This window comes from Eulemur rufifrons, chromosome 24, assembly GCF_041146395.1.
Source record: "Eulemur rufifrons isolate Redbay chromosome 24, OSU_ERuf_1, whole genome shotgun sequence".
Classification (NCBI taxonomy): domain Eukaryota; kingdom Metazoa; phylum Chordata; class Mammalia; order Primates; family Lemuridae; genus Eulemur; species Eulemur rufifrons.
Genome location: NC_091006.1, coordinates 24,320,365 through 24,327,497, shown reverse-complemented (window position 1 = coordinate 24,327,497; position 7,133 = coordinate 24,320,365).

Sequence of the window (7,133 nt, the reverse complement as noted above, 5' to 3'; positions counted from 1 at the left end):
CTGTTTTCCTTGTTCTTTTAAGGAGTATTTTGTATTAATATATTCTAGATATTACTACCTTGTCAGTTTTAGACATTTTAAATATCTTCTATCCTATCCATAGTGTTAGTTGCATAATAGAAACAGTCAATAGTCAAATGTATCTTTTTTTGTCTTACACTTAATACTTCCAATACTTCCTATGCTTAGCTTTAACAATCTATCTCTTATCCTAAGTTGCAAGAAATTTTTTCTTTTCTTTCTTTTTTTTTTTTTTTTTTGTATTAACATGATCATTTTTTTCCCTTCTCACTTAGGTCTCTAGTTCATTTTTGGAGTCTACCTTTGTGTGTGATTTTAGGCAAGGATTGTGGTTGTGGTGATCATGGAAATGTGTCTCTCAGATCTTGTGCTTGGGGAAATATAACCGACAGTTGGCCCAGCTTCTGTCCTGTGAGCCCACAGCTGCATTCACAACGAGGCCACATCTCCCAATCTCCCACAGGCTCCTCCCAGCTATGATTAAGCACAGCAGGAATGTTAAGGTTGGTATTCCAGGACATATGGGATTCCTTTGATGGGTAACTTTAACTTCAGGACTCCTCATCGGCTTAGCCAAATTTTCTTGGAACTGCACTGCCATGTGCAATTCTTTGTATCCTACTCTTGCTTCTCCATGGCACAGAGGTCAGACCTGCACTGCATTCTGAAATGTCTCTCTGACTCCTCCAACAAGCATAACATTTTCTTCACATAAATTTTCTCTAATAAGTTTCTTGTACTTCAAATCAGGTTGGGATCTAATAGAGTAGTCTCAGAAATTTAGACTGACTAATTCACTTCACTGCCTTTTGGGCAAAGAGGATGCCATCCTGAGTGGCTGCGGGACACAGATAATCCTTGGCATAAAGTGGCAGCTGCGTTGTTAAAAATTTCACCAGCAGTGGCCTGGGAAAGCTTCCTGGAGCTTCCTGGTAGAGGGGATACTATTGTAGGTGTGAGGGTTCAGGCAGTTGAAAGATGGGAGGGAGGAATGCCTTTTACAAAGGTAGTGGAGTTGGCTGCTTACTTTTAAATTGCACTGTTATCCTGCATAGGGATAAGGGGAAACTGAGATCCATTTATAATTAGTTAAAGGCTAAGTATGAAAACCAGTTACTGAAAAGCTTGCATCTCCTGCAGAGGGAGAGTATAGACACAGCTAAGCAATAGGCTCAAGATTTAATAGATTCCCAGAGTTTGAATGCTTAGTCAAAGCAAATCTGCTAAGCTTGGGTAAGGACCCTTCTTGGAAAAATCTAAGACTTGAAATATAAGATCGGACAACGAGATGGATGTCCTTGAGAGGGATGGTTCTGCAGACCCCCCCAACCCTCATAATTTACATAAGAAATCACTCTGTCCTTAGTAAAAGCCAGCCCTTCTCCCCGCTGAAAGATGCTACAAGAACCCTTTTCCCCCACAAGGAAACAGGTACCTCTTCAAGAGATATCTTCACCTCTTCAAGTGACAACCAATCCAGTAGCTCAGCTAGTAACCTGCTGGGCCTGATAAGGAAGGAATAGAGACTATGCACTAAAGAAATTGTAAGAATTCATTTCTATTTACTGGCTTCTGACATTAGGTGCTTGATCAAGTAAGGATGAATGGAAGACTAGATAAGTAAGAATTCATTGGCTTGGGAGCATTTTCTCAAGATATGGAATTTAACACCCTAGCAAGGATCCAAGGAGATTAGGCAAACTTGCTGCTAGGGTGGCTCTTAGCAGCCTAGAGGAAGCCATTTCCAGGGTGGAATGAAGGTGAAATGTCCCAGTTGCCCTGGAGGACAGTGGAGAAAGAAATGAAGAGGCTGAGGGAAGTAGGCATGTTGGAATGGACATACTGTATGAGGCCAGAAGACACACAAGGGGATATGTTTCATGGAAAAGCCCAGAGGATATGCCATTTACCAAAGCCACTAGAAATGAGCTGGTGGGAGGTGCTCTAGAATAACTAAGTAGTTCAGTAATGGCTCTCCTTTGCAGGTGAAGCTTGACAGCAAGAGAAGCAACTACAGAACTAGGATCGACCATAGAGATGATGGTGCCCTGAAATAATAGAAGCCAAGCAGCAGTGCTTAACTACCAAAGCCAGGAACCCACAGTGAGCTTTAAGAAATAACAAGGTCAGAGGGACAGCCAAGGATGCTGGACCCACAAGGAATTGTGGGGGTGGTTCGAAGAACATGGTGTCTTTAGGGGAAAATAAACAGGCCACCAATAAGAGTGCTGATTAATCAAAAAGGACAAAAAGAAAAAGAAAAAAGCCAACAAAAAAAATAAAGAAAGAAAAAGAATAAAAAGGCACAAATGGAAGAACAAGTGGCTCTGGGTGATCACCACACTAGAAAGTGAAGATCCATTGCTCGGTTCTCGGTCTTGAGGCAATTTTCAGATCCAGAACCCACTGTCTGAAGAGGTGGTTATGTTCTTAGGAGGAAGGACCCTCCTAAGGGTCCTTGTATGGACCCTTGTATGGTCCTTGTATGGTAAGTGTATACAGTGATGATTCCCTAAGCGCTGCCTGAAAGGGACCTACTGCCATTTATTTACTGGGTGACTATACAACAGGCAAGGGAAATATGCAGATGTTTCAAGGACTGTTAGAAAGAGGATCTGAGTTGACACTCATACCGGAGACACGTAACATCATTATGGCTCCCCTGTTAGTGGTGGGATTTATGGGGGGCATGTTTGTCCTGAATATGAAATTCTAAGTTTATAGTTCTTTTCTTTTTTAAAAAAAATAATTAACTAATTAATTTTTGCATTTTTAAAATTTCAAAATATCACGGGGGCACAAATGTTTTTGGTTACATGGATCACTTCTGTAATGCTTGAGTAAGGGCTATAAGTGTGCCCATCACCTGGACAGTGTTCACTGTCCCCGTTAGGTAGCTTATAGTTCCTTTCTTTTAACACTTTAAAAATATTACTCCATTATCACCTTGTTTCCAATATTGCTGCCAACAAGGCTGATGTCATCTAATTTTTGTTACTTTACAGGTGAACCGCTCTTTCTCTCTGGTATGTTTTATAATGTTTTTACGTTGATATTTTAAAATGTACTTTAATATATCTAGGTATGGGTTTTTCCTTCTCTCTCCTATTTGGAACCCTACAAGCCTTTTTAATATAATGTTTTTCAATCTTCTTTAATTATGAAAATCTTACCCCTTAATATTTTTTCAAAAATATCCTCATCTCTATTTTCAATTTTTTTCTCCATTTGAGAATCTTGTAATTGGGATGTAGGAATTCCTACTTTTACCTTTCACATCTCTGAAATTTTTAAAATTGATTTTGTATTTTTATCCTTTCCCTCTGCTATTCTGGGAGAGTTCCTCAATTTGAACTTCCACCTCATTAATTTATTTTTCACTTGTAACTATCCTACCATTTAACTCATCAATTGTGACTTTATGTTTCAACTCTTAGTTTCCAGGTCTAATTTTTCCATTTGGTTCTCTTTTTGTACATTCTTATTCTTACTTCAGATGATTAATGTGAGCAACGACAGATAGCTAATATTTTCCCATATCTTTTTAAGCATTGATGTCATGTTTATTTCACATTCTTTGTCTATTCTAATGCTTCTGCTTCAGAAGCTATATGTTATCTCATCTATTGGATTTTTTCTGAGAAGCTGTACAATTCAATCTACTTATTGTGGACCATGATTTCATGTTTCCCTGGGCGTCAGTTGCTTTATCTGGCAGCATGGACTGTGGAAGGACCAAAGGTCAGGCCTTTTACCTGTGTCAGTCAAGGTGAGTTTAAGGAAGAGGGTGGGGATGAATTCTACAGTAGAGCGCTCCAGGAGCCACGAAACTAATATTGATCGTTCCTGTTTGTTGACCCTCCAGAAGCTGACTCTTGCAGTGGGAATTTCACTGATAAACTCCTAGGAGTGAAGCAGTACTAGGAGGAAGCAGTCTTTCTTAATTTTAATGCACCGACCCTGGAAGCCTGGAAAGGTAAGGGTGAGAAGAAAATACCTGAAAGCTGCTGATTAGTGCTACCCTTTCCAGAAACATCTCTTCTCAGTAGCCTTTGATCCTGATAATTCCAAAATTGATGGCCTGGATTGCTGAGACTCGTTTCCAGTATGAAAAGAAGGTAAACACTGTCTCAAGGCAATATAGGGGAAGGCAGGGTATTGGGGCACACAAGAGAAAAACTGAAAAAGCTTTTCTCTTTACTATTGTCTCATTCCACTGCAGGGTTTAGCCACCTACCCTCCCTACACACTCCAGTTTGAGATAGCCTCAGTTTCCCAGTTTCAGCCTGGATTCCATGTTTACCTCTTTCTTCTATAGTTTGGGGTTGATTCAGGGGAGGAAGAAAGTGTCACGTGTTAGTTCACCATTTTGGCAGAAAAAAAGCATATATGTACATATTTATACATATTAATATATGTATATATTGAAGGAGCTCAGGAAAATTCACCCCAAAATATAAAAGGCCCTCGAAATCTACAGGTGTTGGAAAGGGCTTTCCCCCTATCTGCATAAAACCAGATGGATCCATCAACGAGGACAATTGTCTTTGCTTCCCCTCCCTGTTATCCCAATATATTGCAGGAAAGAAGATCAAGAATGCAACCAGACCTGGCCCAACACATTTTAAAGATAATACTTGTCTCCTAGGTTAATTTAATTTCCAAAGAGAATCAATCTGTTTCCCCTCATCCGTTCATTCTCCCAAGTATCTATTCATTCTCCCTAGTAACCATTTATTGCCCCTAAACAGAATTACCTATATTTCCCGTCTCCTCCTCCCTCTAAAATGAGGGATATAAACTTCTAGATCCCATTGGGTTGTTGGGTAATCACTCTGTGATTCTCTCCATGAACACAGTAAATAAATTTGTAATCTGTTTCTCTTATTAACCTGCCTTATTGTGAATTGATCTTTTAGTGAAACTTTAGGGGGCAAGGGGGAAGTTTTCCTTTCTCCTCCACAATATACATATACAGACATACACACACGTATGTGTGCATTTATCAGATGATCTTATTTTTGAAACAAAAAGTGGATGAGCCCTTTATAAGTGAACAGATATACTTGTTTATATTTATATAAACAGAGAGAACAATGTGAAAGAATATACAAACGTTTAAACTTCGATTTACTCAGGAGAAAATCAGGGAGAGATTGCTAGATTTTCTTTGTACTACTCTATGTTGGTAAACAGCTCATATAACTTCAAAGCTTGAAATGAAATTACAGTTGACCCTTGAACAACATGGGGGTTAGTGTTGACGACCCCTGTGTAGTTCAAAATCCATGTATAACTTTGAGTCTCCCAAACTTAATCACTGGCAGCCTACAGTTGACTGGAAGCTTTACTGCTAATATAAACAGTCAATTAACACATATTTTGTATACCTATTATATACTGGATTCTAAGAATAAAGTAAGACAGAGAAAAGAAATTGTCATTAAGAAAATCATAAGGAAGAGAAAATATATTTACTCTTCAATAAGTGGAATGGGATCAACATAAAGGTCTTAATCTTCATTGTCTTCACACTAAGTAGCCTGAGGAGTAGGGGGAAGAGGAGAGAATTGGTCTTGTTGTCTCAGAGAAGGCAGAGGCAGAAGAAAATCCATATAAAAGTTCCTACCCATACTGTTTAAGGGTCAGCTGTCAATTATATGTTTTAAGTAACATGGACCAGCAGATGGCAGCATAGTAACACATTTGGTGTAAGTTTCTCTCCTGCCCTTTCTGCAACAAGTGTGGGGTCACGGTGACCTGCTGTTTCTGCATTTCCTGAATGTAACTATGATAAAATGACATTAACATATTGTGCAATCCAATTTTTGTTTTATTTGGGTTGGCTGCTTGCTTAAATTGTAATTTGCTGTTTTTAATAGGTGTGATTAAGTCGCTCTGATATTCCTCCATTAGCTGTTACTCTTTTGCTTGGTTGCCATTAATATATCTTTCTGGGTTATAAGAAATACCTTGCTGATTTAAAAAACAGCAAAAACGTGTTTTGATTCTTTAATACAGTATTAACTGGAGAAGTTCTGGCGTCTTTTTTGCAGGAAGGTTGAAAAACCGGTTTGTGATCCCTCAGTCTCACCTGTGGGTCCCTGAGCTGTATGTAGCTCACACAGAGTCCCCTTTCCATACTAGTGGACCACGTGCTGCCCAAGATGGTAGCCACTAGCCACACGTGGCTATTTTGTGCTTGATATGTGGCTAGTATGACATTAATGACTAAATGTGATTAGTATGACAAAATGAATTTTTAACTTATTTAATTTTAATTAATGTGAATCTAAATAGCCCCATCTGACCAGTGGCTATCATATTGGACAGTGTAGTTTTAGTGCTCAGTGAGGTTATGAAATTTTCTATTTTTCACTCTTCCGTGTTAGTGAAGTAATGACGAGCTGAGCCCTTCTGTCTCAGCCAAATACAAAAACCCCTTTTCAAGTGGTATCAATGCATTCTGAAGATATTAAGTGAGTATACTTGGTGTCATTATTCAGGATTTAGGCATCTAACAAATAACTCACAATATATTCATGTTTAATATATTTATGAACTATATGCCTGTAGCAGCTCAGCCTTCAAATGTCTTTTTTCAACTTTCTCCAACCAGTTTCAGTTTCCAAATGATCTTAATTTGGCTAGGATTGTATAGCCCTGAGTATAGTCACAACAGATTTTATTTTAGCATTTTCAATGCATCCGCACTATAAAAAGGGGGAGAAGAAAAATATCTCCCTCAAGGGATTAGTCATTTTAAAAGGAAAAAAAATAAAAGAAAGAAAAATATCTCCAAACTCATGCAAGGAAATTGTGAAGGGCTGGGTGCCGTGGCTCAGACCTGTAATCCTAGCACTCTGGGAAGCTGAGGCAGGAGAATCTCTTGAGCTCAGGAGTTCAAGACCAGCCTGAGCAAGAGCGAGACACCCATCTCTACTAAAAATAGAAAAAATTGACCAGGCACAGTGGCACGGGCCTGTAGTCCCAGCTAGGTTGAGGCAGAAGGATCGCTTGAGCCCACAAATTTGAGGTTGCTGTGAGCTAGGCTGATGCCACACACTCTAGCCTGGGCAACGGAGCGAGACTCTGTCTCAAATAAATAAATA